At 42.2% G+C, this 20,384-nt stretch overlaps 1 long non-coding RNA gene across 1 annotated transcript in view; it reads right to left on the minus strand.

Moving 5' to 3' along the window:
- Window positions 1-3,511: 3,511 nt before the first annotated feature.
- The window catches only part of LOC311020145, a 128,462-nt gene continuing 111,589 nt past the window's right edge, over window positions 3,512-20,384 (minus strand). Inside the window, exon 3 of the long non-coding RNA XR_014597878.1 lies at window positions 3,512-3,727. This is a non-coding gene — a long non-coding RNA (uncharacterized lncRNA). The remainder of the gene's footprint in view (window positions 3,728-20,384) is intronic.

A 20,384-nucleotide genomic window follows, 5' to 3' on the forward strand; every position in this document is an offset into this window, starting at 1 on the left:
AATAAATATATGTCTCGGACTGAAGAATATGTAACACTGGGTGTGTCCGTAATGTAGCATGAGGCATTATTCCCCAGAATAGTGTACACGAAAATGTTAGCTTGTAATATACAATCTCATAACATAGTCTGTGGTGTTAATACAATTGTGACTATCATTTAACATACATGTTCTAAAATCTTAGCATGAAGCCTACCATCACTTAGCATACAGCATGCTTTTGTGCTACCATTGATGTCCTTTAGCACAGTGCTAAAGTGCTAGCATGGATTGTACGTTCAAATAGAAAAAGGGAATGCTACAGTATTAGCATAATGACATGCTTTAACATTCAATAAATTGTTATCACAGATCAATATCACTCACAGTAGTGTCAATGTTAGCTTGGAATGTGCTGCCATACAGTGTAATGCATGGTACAGTTTTTTTTCCAATTGCTAAAATACAATTTTGCAAACTAGGCTGGTTTTTCAAAATACTTAACACACATCACAAAACCACACACGTAAACTGCAATATACCTCATATATCCTGCAAAATAAATCTAGCAATATCAAAATCAAACGTTTGCACCAAATGACACACGCTTAATATTACCAGAGTTCTCTAACCAACTACACAATGTTGGGCATAATGAAAAGCACTCTCATCTTTAGTATGCTTTGCCATAAAACTAAAATCGTTCAAATTGTAGAGAATTATTTAGATTGTTCACATGCACAGACATATTTGCACTACCACCAGTGTTAGCATGCTACATATTATCAGCTAGCATTCACACAGCTAACCGACTTCTGTTGTGTATGTTCCGGTTTATGTTGGAAAGTCATTAATATATTATATTTTTTCTCAAGATGTAACTGTGAAATTTGGGACAAATTCCAAATCCCTAATATTTCAAAAAGTACATTTTTTGTTATGGTTGGTCTGATCACTGCATCAATAATCATTTTAAGACAGAATGGGTTGACGCAGTGGTCGAGGCTGCATCCTATGAGTCCATGCTAAATGGATTGATAGGTAGCGGGGAGGATGGGAACACTTCCTGGGACTGTTTTGGACACATGTAAAAGTGGGGGAGGACCCTGGTCTGAATCTGGAGATCCCTCAATGAGTGAAACATTTTTTCATTTTTTTTTTTTTTTTATCTCTCATCTGCCATGTCCTGTGATGACAGTCCAACGCAGTACAAAAGTAGTTAAAGTTAATGTTAATTGGATTTCCCTTCAATCATTCATTAGAGGGAACTGGATGATACATAAGCATAATGATACATAATTCCTCATGACTATGGAAGCATCGTAGTGTCTCAGTATGTGTGCGGGAGAAAGACAAACTATTTCTACACATAATACAGTATGTACAGTACATTATGGTTGATCTTACTCTCGCTCAAACGACATGTTGTACAGTAGAAGCAAAAAACCCAACTCATCCCCCAGTTCTTTACCTACATTACAGTTTATTTTCGATTGCTAAACGACTGTGGGCACAGATGCAGCTACATGTGCAAAACTCTTAACAGTCTGCATCACAAACACTCACCTGAGCTTAACAGTTCACATCAGCTGCAAAACCGACTCAGTGCAACGAAACACTGAACGATCGTCATGGTGACAACACATACTGTGAACACTGAACACACTGAGAGGAAAAACAGTAACATCAAACACCAACACACGAGTTACACACTTTTCATCTTTACAGTTTGAATCATTTCAGTGACTTCACACAAATCAATAGTTTCTTTAAAGAAAAGAGTAAAATTCTTTGATGTGAAAATGTTTATTTTATTACATACCAGTTTTTTTTAGAGTTTTCATAAAAATCAGCAAAAATCATCATGTTTCAAGTTAGAATGGTTTTTGTCAGGTAAATCATGATAGGATCTTTTGCACTTTAATGGTTCTAAATTATTGTATATGCTGTAATATATAGCACTGAATGAAGAATGCAGAGATTTATTCGAGAACATTTGTGCTTTTGCATTAGTACTTCAGAACCATACAAAAATAAAGATTACTCTTTTTACTCTCTCTACCAACTTCACCCGCTGCTCTTTGATCCATACTTGCACAGGAAAAAGAATCAGAAGCCACTCCTTTTGTATATGCTTTCTAACGAGTCCAAACGCAAATCACCTGAATCAGTTTTCAGCTGAAAACTACCATCAGCTGTTTGTAATTGCATCTTAATTTAAAAAAATATATATTTTCAATATTTTGATATAATTTTCAATAGATTTCAATATGGCTGCAGCAGAAATTCCCAGTGTTTTTTCCCCTATCATTTTTAACTGTTTTGAACAAAGTGTGTTAGCATTTGAGAAATGTGTTGTTAAAGCATTGTGTTTTGTAGGTGTGAAGTAGTGAATGAGAAAAGACTTCATCCATTTCGGCGACTGTGGTCGCTGAATGCACACAGTTTAGCCCACATGCATTTCTGTTTTGCAGACTGTGCTAAGAGTTTTAAACATGTCACTTAAGTTTCGACCAATGCGTCTTAGCAATCGAAAAAAACTGTAACAATCAGAATTTTTTTTTTGAAAATGTTATGTTAAAATAAACAAATGAGGAATTATCTCATTAACTTTGTGCTAGTTTACATTTCCAGAATCTGAACATTGGACAAGCCAGGTTTAAAGATCATGTGTCAAAGGTTTTTACAGAGTGAGTTTGGGATTTGGCCATTAAAAAAACAATCTTTGCCATGCTTTTATGAATAAAATGTCCTATAAATCTTGTCTTGAATGGTATCTGAACAAACCCCTCTGTAAATACCTTTCAGGATTTAGAAATAATGAAACGGGAAAGTTTGCCGGATGTGACTCCGAAGTGAAGACAAAATTAAATTAAATGTCCTTGGGCAAGTCACTGAATCCCAAATTGTTCCTGAAAGTTGAAGGCCCACTCATGGTGTGTGTGTGTGTGTGTGTGTGTGTGTGTGTGTGTGTGTGCGTGTGTGTGAATTAGTTTAGATCCTGATGGGCATGTGTCTCCCTGCATTGTGATATATATATATATATATATATATATATATATATATATATATGCAGATCCAAGTGCTACTGTGAGAAAAAAAAAGAAAAAAATGGGCTTTACATTTACGGTAGATATAGTGGAAAAGAAAAGAACTAATAGATTTCATGTCTCCAGTTGATAGCTTTTATTAATACAATATTTTTTGTAATACAAGTTTTCAGAATTGTTTAAATATGCAAATGAACCATTATCCAAACTTTGAGTGAGTTTAGGAATAATCTATAGACAGAAATAGAGAAACTTTACACGTTTTATTCCAGGAGTCTTAAAGAAAACTGGTGTTCTGGAAGCTGAAACGGATGACAAATCTGTAGCGTTAAAACATGAAAATAAATTATGCTCATTGTTAGTTTTGTACGCACAAGACACATCTATGAATATCTGCACACACAACTAAAATTAATGCTGGAATTGCTTATTAAATATATATATATATATATATATATATATATATATATATATATATATATATATCCAATCTGATGACTATGATAAACATGGCCTAATGTTAATAATAATGTATTCATGTAATATTGTAACCAATTTAATAAATAAGCATACACAAATGCATACATCCAGCTTCAGATCATAGATGTCCTGACTCCTAAGAACTTGCTTGTCAACTGTCTTTATTTCCATCTGACGTGTTTGTGGTCGGCAGACGATACTGTCATATGTCTTGGGAACTGTGCAGAAAAAAAATCACGCCAAAGAATTAATCTCGTAAAAATAGACTTAAAAAGGTACAAAAATACCTCAAAAGATAAAATCTGAAACTTGTCATATTACATGCTTTGTTAGAAGAAAAAAAAACAGGTCCTATTATAAGACAGTTGAAAGAGTTGACAATTATGTGAAATGACATTTATTTAGACGTCTCTATCCCAGAACACTCTACTACTCTCACAACACCACTACATTTATTACAATATGAAATACAACATCTCGTCATAATCCTTAGAAATAAAAAGAACTGCCAATACAAAAGAGAATGAAATTGATAAAAAACAAACATTGACCTCCGACAAAACCTCTGCTGTCATATCACTTCAGTTACCCACATGATGTGTACACAATACATTTATAGCATAGAGATTCAGTTATTCTCCTTCATGTAATAAGGTTTGCAATGCAAAAAATCACTGAATTCTTGTATATGTTTGTAGAAGAAAATACATCAAAGGGCAATTTACTTTAGAGATAAGACGGAATGTCTATAATCCAGAGATTTTCAGTTTACTGTCACATATGAGTTAAAAGTTCTTAAAAATGATATCAAAATATTTGCACGTACATTTGGATCAATTGACAAATTAATAAATCAACTGATTGTCACAGCTCGATTCAGACAAAAAAAAAAGTCAAATTTAAAAAAGAACTTTCCATATTGTCAGAAAGAGTATGTGTGTGGTGTTTTAGGACCCTGCAGGTTTGTAAATTATTTAACAGCTTAAAGATCTCAGATAGAGTCAAAAGGCCTTTTACATGGAAAAGGTGACATGGAAAAAGAAAAATATGCCCTCGTGAATATGGTGCATCATTATATTACATTATCTATTTGCGACAGAATTACTTTTTCAATAAAAGTTTGAAATGGGGAGCAGAGGATCGATTGACCCAGAGCAGCTTCTGGGTAAGGTCAATCATTGTATAGCTATACGATTTTATTGGGTTTTATTTGAGCCAAATGGTTACGCAGTATACATATCTGTCTAGAGCTTTTATTGTGAAAAGTAAGAACAGAAAGAGTGGATCTGGTCTCGGTGTCCCTTGAAGGTTGACAATAATTTGCCAATTAAGTTGCCATCTTGGTTCAGACGGCAGTGTATAAGTATTGAATATGTCCATTCCACACTTGTGAATGTTAGATAGATCATCCAGGGACGTCACAAGGATGAAGTGAAGAAGTCAAACTAGTAACCAGTTAAAAGCAACACACATGGTCTTCTTCCATTCTCTTGTGTTGAACAAGAGTTACTGTCATGTCGACTTTTAGACACATTAAAGCTGCATGCTTAGAACCTGATTATATAAATGTGTCTTAAAGTGATAGCGTATCTAATTCCTCTCTCCATTAGATAAAATGCAGGTCTAAAGAATGGACTTTAATTACACCAGTTACTGTCCTGTAGATTGGTTCAATCAGAGTGTGATTCTGCTCAGTAATGTTTCTGTCATAAAGTATACAGTAGAATAAACCAAGACTGATTTAAAGGTCACAGTGAAATCTGACAACATCAATATGAACTTCACCCAAATAACTGTATTTTGTATGTATTTATTCTGTATTTATTCCAGCAAAATGAGGATAGTATCTGTAAAAAAAGAAAAAAGGAAAAAAAAAGACAAATAGGTTTTACAAAATTGCTTCTTTCTAAAGTATATTTTTTTCTACAGACTGATGCTATAATCCTAAAAATCTATGTATACCGTTTCATCACTATGAGATTATTCTGGAAATAAAGACTAAATACAAAATAAATAAATAAATAAATAAATAAAATGAAAAATAAATAAAAAGCCAAATTATTTGGGGGGGCTTGGGAACAATTTAGGGCAGCAAGAAAGTAACGTGGTGCGTAAAGGCCTTCAATCTCAAATGGTATAATGATCTCTTTCTGATCCAGCTGCTGAGTAATAAACCCATCATCGTCAAATGGATTACAGATATATAGTCCTTCAACATCTTGGCAGCTCAGTTGAAAAAAAATAATAATAATGAGAAACCCCCCAAAAATAGAGCTCTCTGTGCAGACACACAATAGCTGATTATCTCATCTGCACAGCTTCAAGGCTGCTTTGTCAGAAAATGATCCAAAATGTTAACTGCAGCAACTAGACTGGGCCCTTTTCCTTCAAACATCCTGCAAAAGTGCTCGCAGCTTTTTTTAGTTGACGTGGCAGCAAAGCATTAAATGTTGATTCGTGGGGGGATTTCCAGCCAGTTTCAATCCAACGGGACCTGGAGACTCTGACGGGCTCGGACTCTGCCTCCAGTCGTCTCTACCTGGGTTCTCTGTTAGCTAGGGAACAGCATACATGTGTGACTGCTGACACACTGTTGGTGGCATTAGTCTCTTTCAGATCAATGATGGTCGTGTGTTGTCCAGTTAATCTGCTGCTGTGGTGTGGTTTTGTGCACAATCCCCAAGCTCCTTTAAACTGGTGTTAGCCTGAGTCAGGGAGGACACACACACACACACACACACACACACACACACACACACACACACACACACACATTTAAAACTGATGCACAGTCAAAGACAAAACCAACAAGAAAAACAACAGAAGCACTGGATCTGCACCAAAATCCCAAATCTCCGCAAGTCGGCCAAGCTGGCAGAGTGTGAAGAGCGCCTCCGAGGCGACTTAATACGCCGCAGGTGTAACTACGGCTTTCTGGTGCCGGAGGTAATAATGAACATTAACCACGTGGAGCTGCGGCGCCATCTTGTTTCCCCGACAGCTTGGAAGGAAAGGGTAGCAAACAGTCTGCAGTAGGACAAACTGCTAAATACACACACACACACTTACACACACACGCCATCAGAAGTAACAGACATGCTGATAGATACAGAGGAAGCGCACACACACACACACCACACACACATGCTGACCAGCTCTGATTATTGATGAGTGCGCCTGCAGCTGAGCCGAGGCGCTAAAGGGAGTGGCAGAAAAAAACCTGCAGAGCGTAAACTCAACGCCCTGCTGCCACAAAGGGACACAAGGCTCTCCGCAAGCCGCTGTTCTTTACGTGGCGATCAATGCCTCCGATCAGTTTTTATTTCGGAACAGGCCGATTCCTCAGACATTTCCCCCAGAGGCTGTTTGGGCGTAACCCTGCAGCAACCATCCAGCCTCACCTCGACACGTACACCAAAACCTTCCACAGTCTTCCACAGTTAACCTTAAGGAAATGCCTACTTAAAAGGCGCTTTAATCAATCTGCAGCAATAGCAGACATTTTGCGCCACACAAGTTATTTTTGAATTGTTGTGGGACCCTGAAGGTGAAACCGCAGGCTGCATCAGTACATCTCGAGATGTCAGTAAGACAGGTGTCGCACCTGAAGCTGCCAGGCAAAATGTTTAGCATTCAATCAAAGATTAACATTTTCATTAAAGCGTCTGAAATGGTGGATCAGGTCAGAATTGAGCACACCAGGTTTCCCAGATGCAGGCATCTCCATCATGTTAGGAGCTTGACTATGCTCATCAGCCAATATCCGCTTTGTAAAAAAAAAAAAAAAAAATGCAATCAACATTGTGGCGATGAAGCAGCTGTCTGTCTATCCCGTGTGTCTGCCTCGGCCATGGGGACACAGTGTACAGACAGTCTGGGTGCAGCTGAACAATGGAGAGCAAGCCTGCAGCCCTTCTCTCACCAGCGAGACACCAACTCACTCCAGGTTACTGTTTGCTCAACCAGCTGGACTAATAAAGAACATTTTGGGGCAGGGAGATGGTAGAAAAGTGAGAGACTGAGGCGTTACATAAGAGAGTTACAAAAGCAGCAGATTAGCAGCATAGAGGGGGTTCAAGTCAAATCCAGATTAGCTTGTTACCAACAGGACGGAAGCATCTTCAGGAATCCACACCATCCTGGCTCATACTTAAAGACACAATCAGCATCTTTTGCAATAAATTACAGCACAGCGTATCAAGCTGTCACTACAATAAATGCTAAATGTACTTTTCAAGGCCAGAAAAGCAATGTTTAAATTCAAGCGTTTGTAACTAACGAACATTAATATGCAATAAGGTCATAGCTAACGAAACATAATTTAAAACTTTGACCAAAAACGTTACACGACGGAGGTTCAGCACTATTTCCGATCCCTAAAGTCTGAGCAGTTTAAATGAACGGAAGCGTCCATGAAGGTGAGTTATCGCCAACATCCAAGCTATGCTCCATCAAAATTAGCTACGAAAACGGCAAACATCGATCAATGTCAAAGAGCGGCTCCTCAAAGCTATGCTGCAGATGGGTGTTGGGAGAGTGATGCCCCCTTGAGCGCAGGCTGCAAGGTGCAAAGGAGGACATGCTAAACTCTCCCTCGGAAAATGGTCGCCCACCCTGAAGAGTGACCGAGTGCCACTTTGCTCTTATGATATTGTTATTCACCGTCAGCGAGTGGGATCCTTGTTACTATTGACGACCAAGTGGGCCAAAAACATGCATGTTCATAAGCACTTGAATGAATCGTGGACGGTGACAATAGTGGCGGCGGGTTACTCTGAGTGGACCTGGCTGACCTGCCGGCGTGTTCTTTCATGTGAGTGGATGAGCTTTGACATCGGCGAGAGTTCAGTGAGGTCAAGCACATAATGTACAGAGCTGTCATGGTCACGCTCTCAACATTACACTGTGCTGCTCTCAAGTCACAAAGGTGCACACACACAGCCTGGACACACAAAGAGCGACCAGAGTGACAGAAGCTACTTAACAGTATCCGCTGGAGGATGAAGAGGTTCATGCTATCGCTGCAGCATTAGCTTTATCTCTTATAAGCTACTGATGCTAACCAGCTGTTTGCCTCTATTCTTTACGAGCAGCAACAGTCAGCTGGTGGCTCCCTATCCAATCAGCTTTAATCGTAGAGGTACCCGTGCTCATTGTAATGCTAAACGATTAGCTGAGATGCTTGAAACTGTAAGTATCATCTGAGTGTTTTTCTCTGTAGTCATTCAGACAACATTTAGACTTTGTAGTATTAAAACTATTTTTGTCTTACTTTCCATCAAACTGCTACATTATCGTGAGACCACTGCACGCACTCGATATGAGCAAACCCGTAGCTACACGACCGACTGATGGTTGAATTAAGGCAAAGGCAAATAATGAGTGGAGTCCTCGTGCCGATGGCCCACGGTGACACAATGAGGTCTCTGTTACTTAAAGATGATCGTTTCCTGACCCCCTGCCTTAACTATATCACGTGACCCTGAACCAGCGTTCATGCCACCACATCCCCCCACCCCACCCCAGGTTTCACCAGCACATTGCCTCCATCTGCAGCATCCACACCTCTACACGACAGTGCAGCAGACGGGAAAAAGGGTGAAGCCAGGTGACGTGCAACACACAGTGGGGTGTGAGCCTAGCCCCAAACGTGTGAACGCGGTGAGCGCGCGGGCGCACGCCTCAGCTCACTGCGCCACGGCATTCCTACTCTTGATCGCCATTGTCAGAGGCAGGAACGTGCGGTGCCGATCGTGCATCCCTCTCAGCTCCCGAGAACCTAACCCGTGGACATGAAAACACAACGTCACAAGTTAGGGTCTCAGGGACGGAGGGAGATGCGTCTTCAGATGCTGTCAGGGCTGCTTCTTTGTTTGGATGCCGAGATGTTGCCTGAACAAGCGAGCCACTGAACTCTTCTTTAAGTCAAATGAGGACTCGGGAGCGTGCAGGGAGGTGTACAGAGGAGCAGCGGCGCCCGAGAGACGCAGCGACCACACTCATGACAAGCATTCATTGAGCACATTGCACATCTCTACTATGTATTCGTGAACATACAACAAGTGCAAGCCTCCGCCAGACATAACATTGACCAGCCCCCCCCCCCAACTCTCTCGCGCTCTTTCCCCCTCGCCCCCTCCCCCACTTCAGCTGAACAATACAGCACTTTGAAAAATGCTTCCTGCCGTCAGGTACAGAGCCTGCTGCTGTACAGCGAAGATCTCCGGCCATTGCGGGGGTAATCGAAATCAGCCCATAATGTGCTGATCGCTGCTGCGAACGATCTGAAGCAATGAGTGCACAGCTTCAAAGGATCCGCCAGCATGATGACTGCATGCTGGCCGACATCGCACATCTTTCACTGTTAATAAAAATCACCCAGCGCTCTCTATCGTGACTATAGTGCAAAAGCCCCCATTCAGCATGGTTTGTGAATCCTCTGGAGGGGCTGCACAGAGGAAAGAGGAGCCCGATAACAACGCCGCACAGTGCCGTCGTGCTACCATGGTGGTCCGAAGCTTAGGAAACAGATGGGGAGCTGAGAGGGAAGTGGCATGGACTCACCCTCCCCTCCGGATCCAGGATGCCCGCGTGCCCGTTGTTCTTCTGGCTCGCTTCCTGCTCGGGGAGGGAGAAGAAAAAAGAGATAGAAAGAGAGAGCTCACATTTTCACTCATAGCAACGCCAACAGGATTCCAGATGTTTAGGACATTTTTTTTTTACACAAAAAAGCAACAGAAGGAAGACGTCCATTTGGCCAGCGAGCCGCTCAAAGACAGACGGAAGGGATCGGCGAGAGACTGACGCACGGAGACGAGAGAGAGAGGCGTGAGGATGGGTGGTAGGACCGAGCCGGAATGAACCATGTGCATACTCGCTTTCCCCCTATCTCCCCACTCTGGTGCACACACACACACACACACAGCGAGAGAGTGAGCAGTCTGGAGAGGCGAGTCGCGAGAGCGAGCCTGCAAAATGATCCCTCTTCCCAGAAAACGAAACGCAGAAAGTAAGTGATACTTGAAGGTGAGACAGAACAGGTACATGGTGAGGCAGAGAGAGAGAGAGAGAGAGAGAGAGAGAGAGAGAGAGAGTGAGAGAGAGAGAGAGAGAGAGAGAGAGAGAGAGGTAAAATAAAAGAGCGAGCATGGAGCCATGAATCAGTGCATGCTGCCGGGGCCACACTGCCAGTGGAGCATACCAGTATGCTGCCTCACCGAAGGGGGTGGGGGGTGCCCACGCACACACACACACACACACACACACACACACACACACACATACTTGCACTGCACACACAAAACAGTGACGCACTCACACCTCTCCTTGCAACCAAGCCTTTACTTACTTTTTTACCCAACTTGCAGGTCCAATGCAGGTTGGCAAGGAAAAAGAATGCACACTCTCTCTCTCTCTCTCTCTCTCTCTCACACACACACACACACATCCAAGTTAAAGGACAAAACAAATACGCCTGCTGATCTCTTGTCTTGCTCCGCTTTCTCTTTTCCTCGCCCTTTTCCCACATTGTTTTCTCTCTCTTTCAATCACATGCAGAGCTGGAAAGGAGGGAAGACAAGAAAAAAAAACATAACCCCCCCCTCCTCCCCTCTCTCCATCTACCCAATATTAGTACTCCACCTCTTTTGCTCAATCTTTCTTTTACTCTTTCTTCCCCCACTCCCTCCCAGCTCTTTTTTCTTCTTGTGTTCATCGGCAGGAGGCAAAGCATTTTTTAAAAGAAAGAGGGGGGAGAGAAATATCATCCATTAATTTGCCTCACAGCTGTAATCGCTTACAGCCAGAGGCCCACGTCTCCCCCATAGACGAGAGAGTGAGATGTGAGGAGGGAGGGAGGGAGAAAGTAGTCCTCCTTTCGTTGTTTTTTCCACCTGGCCGTTGTCCGTTTTCCACCCACAAAACAAATCCTCTGTTCTCTTCTGCATGCATGAAAAAAACCCAACAAAAATCCACTTTTCAGTCCGTCTCTTTTCTCTCGTTTCTCTCATTCTGTCTTTCACGAGCTGACATCATTCACACTACCCCTTCAGGAACGGAGGGAGAGTCAGACAGACGGAGCGAGAGAGACAGACAGATGGAGAGAGAGACAGAGAAGGCACCATAGAAACATTGCTACATGATGTGCTTTGGCTAATAGAGGCTACATTTAATCTCCACTGGTATGGAGAGAGAGAGAGAGAGAGAGAGAGCGAGAGGGAGGGAGGAAGGAGAGAAAGAGGAGAGATGATGGGGGAGGGACAGATAGATCAGAGAAGGAGAGCGACGACGTACAACCAACTGGAGGCTCAAATCAGCGACGGGCTGATGGGGAAGGAGAGAAAGCAGGAGTCGCTGAGAGAACACTGCCCCCTCGCTCTCTCTCGCTCTCCTCTCTTGCTGGCTTTCTCTCTCTCGTTCCTTTCTCTTCCCTCACGCTTTCCTCTTGCTTCTCTCTCTCTTTCCTCTCCCTTTCCTGTCTCTTTCATCTCGTTTTCTCTCGCTTGCTTTCTCTCGCTCCCTTTCTTTCACTTTCAGAGGAAAGCCTGGCCTCTTCCTCTCTCTTTCCTCTTTCTCCCTCTCTTCCCTCTCTCCTCCCTCTCTTTCCTCTCTCGTTCCTCTTTCCTCCCCCTCTCTTGCTCTCTCTTTCCTCTCTTCCCTCTTTCGTTCCTCTCTTTCTCCCTCTCTTCCCTCTCTCTTTCCTCTTTCCTCCCCCCCTCTCTCTTGCCTCTCTCTTCTCTCTGGCTGATCGACCGACCGTGTCTCGCAGCTAATCTCCAATCCCCTTTGACTTGCTGCATTGAGACCTTTTTCTATACAGCTGCAGTCGCCAGGGAGAACCATGCATCTCGATCTACAGCACTCCCCCCACCCCCCATTGACACACACACACACACACACACACACACACACACACACACACACACACACACACACACACACACACAGTACAGCTATCCTCATTTACCACCTGATTCATGTCCAGAAACCGACAGTCTTTGCTCATAGTAGCCCACTCTAACGGTGAGATTCTACAACAGGCAGAAATAAACTAGCTCACATGCACACATGCCTAATGAGGCATGCAGACACTGGTACATTTTGACTTATTTCATTGTAATTTTTTCCAGGAAATTCAAAATATCCTGACTCCTGGCCAGACAGCAACATAAAAAATGTCACATAAAAGAAACAAGCGACAAACTTAAATCAAAACAGCAAATTACATTTCATGATGAATGTTCAGTAGTAGCAGTCACCAGAATGGTGCTTTGGAGGAAGGATGCACATTATTTGTCCACATGATGGGAGGTTGCTTGTTTCTGCAAAATGGCATCACTTTTGTGTGAAAATTGTATATAATAATAATAATACATAATTATAATACATAATGATACATAATTAGCAAATTTGTTATAGCCAAAAATGTGTTTTGGCAGACAAATGTACCAGCATCCCATTCTACAGAACCAACATCCTCATATAAACTGCAATGTGTTTAAACCCAATATGAAACACTGCCTATGTACTGACAGAAAAAAACATAGTTTCATGGCTACCAAATATCAATAATTAATTTTAGTGCAAAGCTCCGTCCACATGTTGAATGACGAACCATGCATCAAGGTGTCAGCTCATCAACGCTGACTTATACCAACCCCATTTCACTCTCTTTGAGTGTCCGTTATCTGCTAGAAATGGCCAGCAATCAGCCCCAGCTAGCCGAGTAGTACATCACCAGAGACCCAGATCTGTCACGCTAGCCCCCGCATCCCAAGAAACCGCAGCACGACTGCAAAGAAGCACACAGCACCGAATCTGCGGAGCCTGAGACGCACAAATCAAACAGTGTGTGTGTGTGTGTGTGGGTGGCTGCACACCAAGCAGGACACAGTCACTGGATGGCTGAAGTAGCGGCGGTGTGGCTGGAGTGATTGACAGCTGTCACATGTGACATGCTTTTTGTCGGGGGGGTGGGGGAGACAGGCGAAGCAGAGGTCATGGGGTGGTTGCCATGGGAATGGTGATGAAGACAATAACAGTTGAGCAAGAAGATGGTTCTAGCATACTGTAATAGAGTTCCATTGATTATGGCTGGAGATCATGGGTTCGACCATGTGTGTTTGTCTGTCTGTCCATAGCTAATGTCACATACTACTCCACCCGTCAGCCTGATATTATTCCTGCACATTTGAGGACTTGTCGTGGTTGCAGTGTGTCCCACTTTTTAAAAAATCCTATGTTGTTTTATGTCATCATTGACTGCAGGTGACTTAGGAATTTCAACCAAGTTGGACTAAGAACAAATTCAAAACCACATCATGATGTCACCCGTTGGTTTGTGCCACTACAGTTTTGAAGCCATCTTGAACACAAGGGGCAGAGCGGCCCCCCGAGTAGCACCCTTACCGGATCTAGATCCATCTGGTTTCTGGTCTGAAGCTGCTAACAAAGTTTGCTTCATAATTCAATGTCAACTTTATAGCTAAGTGTTGAAGTCATCTTAATAGCTAACTAGCATTGGTGACCTGTCAATCAGCAGGTAGCCCTGCCCCCTAAAGCATCCCCTGCTTTCTGGTCTGGTGGACTCTAATGGACCATAATGTAAATGAACATCGTGCTGGATTGAAGAAGACTTGAAACTAGAGATTGATACCTTAAACTCATGTTTACAAGTATACTGAAATAATACATCAAGAGAGAAGTAGGACCATTTTCTCATAGACTTCTATACAATCAGAGAGGAGTCGCCCATTGAGAGCAGAGAGCATGACCGTTTAAAGCATTTCAGGGGTGCGGCTCAAAACCTAATTTTCATCGGGAAGTTTAGTCTAAGTTTGAACTGGAGCATCTGCAGATTAATTCCATATGTTATGATCCACTTCATTTAGAATGACTGAATACATTCTCATTGTGTTATCTTGGCTGCCACCTTGACTAAAGGGAGCCAGGAGGGACAATTGAGTGGGATGTATCTGTTGTTTGGGAGGAAAGGGAGAGATCTGCACCTTTTCGATGTTATTGGTATCAGCAGTATTTCTATGTCGTATTCTAATGTCCTTTATATTGTATTCTTTGTAAAGATAGATGGCAGAGAAAACATTATTTATCTGATAGAGAGAGAAAAGGAGGGAGGAGGAGGGAAGTGAAGGAGAAGACAGACATACACACACACACACACACACACACAGACACACATACACACACACACACACACAAGCCATTCAATCACTTACTTCATATTTTCATCATGCAAAAGTCAATAAATCTGAGCCTCCACCTGCTGGACACTTCACAGAGGTAACCAACAGGGGGCAGCCTTTGCTCCTCTACCTATTACGTCAAATGTACACTCATGTACTAGACAGGGAGGTACTATGCCTCAGTGTATCGTTACTACATACCATGAGAAGGCTAATGCACACAGGCGGATCAGATTCACAGCAACAAGTTCCAACAAAGAGAGTTGTCATTGGTCAGCTGAGGACTGATGTGATAAATAATGAATACAGGATTTCATTTGTTTAAAAGAACTACCCAATATAATGCTAATGTTTTTTGAAGAATTTCCTGCTCTTCCCTACTGTTTTTGTAACCATTTTTTGAGATTTCCTTTTCCCCCCCGAGTGTCACGATATTCTACATGTCAGATGTTTTGACAGCAGTAGTTTCCACCAGTATGCGTCTGCTGATTGGAAATATTGTGACAAGAATTGTTCATGGTGACAACTGATTTCACTGCCTGTAAAGTGCACTAGATGCTGCCATCTGAGACTCGCGTTCCAATCTCAAACTCCTTCTATTCCTTTTGTGTCTGATATCCTTTACAACTGATCTGTCATCGCCGGACTCCTTTCCACACAGCCATCAGCATTAATGATGTTATCAGTGAGCGAATAATAAAAATGTCACCTTGGAATAGAGATGAAGGGATGTTTCAAGCAACACGCTCTTCAGTTGATGGAGGTCTTCTATATATAACAATAACTATAAATATATATATATGTATATATATGCAGGTTTTCCCACTTACAAAGCATGCAGAAATCTGTAATATTTTACACAGTACACAGAAAAATCCAGAAAATCACATTGTATGATTTTTAAGTAAACAATTTGCATGAAATAAGTATTTGATACATCAGAAAAACAGAACTTAATATTTGGTAAGGACCATTTTGTTTGCAATTACAGAGATCAGACGTGTCCTGTAGTTCTTGACCAGGTTTTCACACACTGCAGCAGAGATTTTGGCTCACTCCTCCATACACATCTTCTCCAGATCCTTCATGTTTCGGGGCTGTCGTTGGGCAATACGGACTTCCAGCTCCCTCCAAAGATTTTCTATTGGGTTCAGGTCTGGAGACTGGCTAGACCACTCCAGGACCTTGACATGCTTCTTACGGAGCCACTCCTTAGTTGCCCTGGCTGTGTGTTTCGGGTTGTTGTCATGCTGGAAGACCCAGCCACAACCCATCTTCAATGCTCTTACTGAGGGAAGGAGGTTGTTGGTCAAGATCTCGTGATACATGGCCCCATCAATCCTCCCCTCAATACGGCACAGTCGCCTTTGCAGAAAAGCACCTTTTCCACCTCTATGCTTCACGGTTCGGATGGTGTTCTTGGGGTTGTACTCATCCCTCTTCCTCCAAACACGGTGAGTGGAGTTTAGACCAAAAAGCTCTATTTTTGTCTCATCAGACCACATTACCTTCTCCCATTCCTCCTCTGGATCGTCCAGATGGTCATTGAAAAACTTCAGGCCTGAGCAGGGGGACCTTGCGTGCGCTGCAGGATTTTAATCCATGACGGTGTAGTGTGTTACTACTGATTTTCTTTGAGACTGTGGTCCCAGCTCTCTTAAGGTCATTGACAAGGTCCTGCCGTGTAGTTCTGGGCTGATCCTCACCTTCCTCATGATCATTGTTGCCCCACAAGGTAGGATCTTGCATGGAAACCCCAGGCCGGAGGAGATTGACCGTCATCTTGACCTTCTTCCATTTTCTAATTGCGCCAAAAGTTGTTGCGTTCCCACCAAGATGCTTGTCTATTGTCCTGTAGCTCATCCCAGGCTTGTGCAGGTCTACAATTTTGTCCCTGATGTCCTTACACAGCTGTCTGGTCTTGAACATTGTGGAGAGGTTGGCGTCTGTTTGATTAAGTGTGTGAACGGGTGTCTTTTATACAGGTAACAAGTTCAAACAGGTTAATGATACAGGTAATGAGTGGAGAACAGGGGAAAAAAACAGGTTTGTGAGAGCCAGAATTCTTTCTGGTTGGTAGGTGATGAAATACTTATGTCATGCAATAAAATGCAAATTATTCATTTAAAAACCATACAATGTGATTTTCTGGATTTTTGTTTTAGATTTTCATCCCTCACAGTTGAAGAATACCTATGATAAAAATTACAGACCTCTACATGCTTTGTAAGTGGGAAAACCTGCAAAAGTATATCAAATACTTGTTCTCCCCACTGTATATACACTATATTGCCAAAAGTATTCGCTCAGCTGCCTTGACTCGCATATGAACTTAAGTGACATCCCATTCTTAATCCATAGGGTTTAATATGATGTTGGTCCACCCTTTAAAGCTATAAATGGTAAATAAATGGTCCTCATTTATATAGCGCTTTCATCCAAAGCACTTTACAGGCTGACATTCACCCATTCACGCATACATTCACACACCGACGCCAACGAGTCAACCACGGAGGGCGACAGCCAGCTCGTCAGGAGCAATTAGGGTGAGGTGTCTTGCTCAGAGACACCAGGCACTCAGCTCGGAGGAGCCGGGGATCGAACCGGCATCTCCACTGCTCTAGGTTCCAGTGGCGGCGTGCTTTACACCACTGCATCCAACGCTTTGTATTGCACTTGCTGATGTTTGGCTTGGATGCAGCTGATCGCCATGGAAACCCATTCCATGAAGCTCTCTACACTGTTCTTGAGCTAATCTGAAGGCCACATGAAGTTTGGAGGTCTGTAGTGATTGACTCTGCAGAAAGTTGGTGACCTCTGTGCACTAAGTGCCTCAGCATCCGCTGACCCCGCTCCGTCATTTTACGTGGTCTACCACTTCTTGGCTGAGTTGCTGTCTTTCCCAATCACTTCCACTTTGTTCTAATCCCACTGACAGTTGACTGTGGAATATTTAGGAGTGAGGAAATTTCACAACTGGACTTGTTGCACAGGTGGCATCCTATCACAGGATCACGCTGTAATTCACTGAGCTCCTGAGAGCGACCCATTCTTTCACACATGTTTGTAGAAACAGTCTGCAGGCCTAGGTGCTTGCTTTTATACACCTGTAGGCCATGGAAGTGATTGGAACACCTGATTTCAATTATTTGGATACTTTTGGCAATATAGTGTGTATATTTATATGTATATGACATCATAATATCAGGTATCCTTTTTAATACTCACCTCATAATAATACAATGATGAAATAATTCATGCTAAGTCAATTAGTCGATTCATCAATATGTTGATTGTCTATTTGTCAAACAAAACAAGCTATTTCAAAGTAAAATTGTTTTATTTTCATTTGTTCAAAATACAAAGGGTTCATGTATGTACATTCTGTACATTGAAATTATTTTTGACCTGGCAGGCAAATCATACGTAGTAGGCATAATAGATTAACGAAAGAGTCACATATAAAATAGCAGAAAAACGTGTGACGAAACCAGAATAAAATATACATAATAAAAATATACATCATAACAAATTAAACATGAAACATCGACAGTTCCAAATGTAAACATGTAAACATCTGTCCAGTGCAGCATATGTGTCCAATGAGAGTGTAACCATTACATATCATAAATCTAAAGTAGAATGTGCTGATGAATAAAACAACTATGGCAGGAATAGCAAGACCATACATCCCAAAAAATAAAACATAAAATAGAACACTAGCAGCACATAATTCCAGATCATGTAAAGGGAGTACCAAAAAGGGGAATATATGTAACCTGGTGGATTTTGGATGACGGGAGAGAATTAATGGACAATGAGGAATATAAATATGGAATATAATAACAATAACAATAACGACAATGGACAATGAGGAATATAAATATTGAATATAATAATTATGTATAAAGTTGAATGTGCCGATGAATATATCCATTCATTAAGGTAATGTACATTGAATGTACAAGAAGTGTGCATGTGATCAACTTGATAAACAGGGTTAGTGTTGTTGCCTGATGGCCTGGAGGTAAAAACTGTGAGTCTGGTAGTAGGTGCCTATATGCTTCGGTATCGTCTCCCAGACAGCAGCAGTGTGAACAGTCTATGGCCTGGGTGGCTGCGGTCTTTTAGGATTTTCCATGCTTTTGTAAGGCGACGTGTGTGGTAGATACCTTTCATGGCTGTCTTCACCACCCTCTGGAGGGCTTTGTGATTAGCAGCGGAACAGCTGCCGAACCAGGCAGTGATGCAGCCCGAGAAGATGCATTCAATGGTGCACCTGTAGAAGTTGGAGAGATGTTAAACTTCTTGAGTCTCCTCGAGGAAGTATTGGCACTTTTGGGCAATTTTTACCGCCAACTCTGCTTGTCCAGACCAGGTAAGGTCGTAATACCACCTGGGGGGTCTGCCCGTCAGGAAGTCCAGGAGCCAGTTGGAAAGGGAGGTGTTAAGGCCCAGGATCCTGAGCTTAGGAAGGAGCTTAGTGGGCACAATAGTGCTGAATGCTGAGCTGTAGTCTATGAACAGCATCTTCACGTATGTGTTTACATTTTCCAGATGCCAGAGGGTGATGTATACTGTCAGGGCGTTGACGTCTGTTGGGACGGTATGCAAATTGAGGGGGTTTAAGGTGTCTGGGAGGATGGAGCAGATGTGGGTTCCAACTAGCCGCTCGAAGCACTTCATGATGATGGGGGTTAATGCTGTAGTCCTTTGCTAAAGGATGTCGTAGGATGGAGTTAACCCTGAAGAATCCTGAAAAGAGTAATCAAGACCACTAGATACCACAAGTCATTTGTGCCTTCTGCAATCAGACTGTACAACAACAGACCAAGAATATGCACTGCTGCACTTTAATTCACCCTTATGTGACTCAGGTACTACTATTTATTCTTTGTTTTATTCTATTTATCCTTCATGGTCTCTGTATCTCTGTTGTGTATATAATGTGGTATGTCTACTGTTTTGTCTGTCTGTCTGTCCTGTCATCTGGTTTGTGATGCTTTGTGAGACGTGCAATTGACCACATGAATTTCCCCTGAGGGATAATAAAGTTTACCTTGACCTTGACCTTGACCTTGAAGTTACCTCACTAAGCCCAAATCCTACTTCGTAGTACAGGCCTCAAGTCTGGTAAGCAATGTGTTGATAATACTGCTATATACGAGCCCTATTGAGAGTTGACCATCAGGCAGACCCCTCCACCTCTCCCTTTCCCTGACTCCATAGTTCTGTCCTGCTGGTAGATGGAGAAACCAGATGGGCTAACATCCGAGTCTGGCAACATTGGATTTAGCCAAGTTTCAGTAAACGCCAGCACGCAGCATTTTGCGTGTAAGTTGTCCATTTTATAACCCAGGAATTGAACATCTGGAAGTAAAATGCTTGGTAACGGCAGATTGTACTGTCTCATCTGAGATCTGCATAGAATACCAACTCCTTTCCCCCTTTTTTTCTCCCCCGTCGTCGACGAAAACGTAAACAGACCAGCAGCGGAACAAAGGAATTGCTGCATAAAACTGGTAACTTGAAAAAAGGTCCTTGCTCATTGACAAGTGTAGATCCAATAGTGCTTGTCGATCATACTGTGTGCAAAATTAAAGCAATAAAAACACAAAAAAACAACGTATTATTCACCCTGCCATCGTCAGTGCTTCTGTCTCAACGCACTGGG

The sequence above is a fragment of the Eutrigla gurnardus genome, assembly GCF_963514095.1.
Source record: "Eutrigla gurnardus genome assembly, chromosome: 10".
Classification (NCBI taxonomy): domain Eukaryota; kingdom Metazoa; phylum Chordata; class Actinopteri; order Perciformes; family Triglidae; genus Eutrigla; species Eutrigla gurnardus.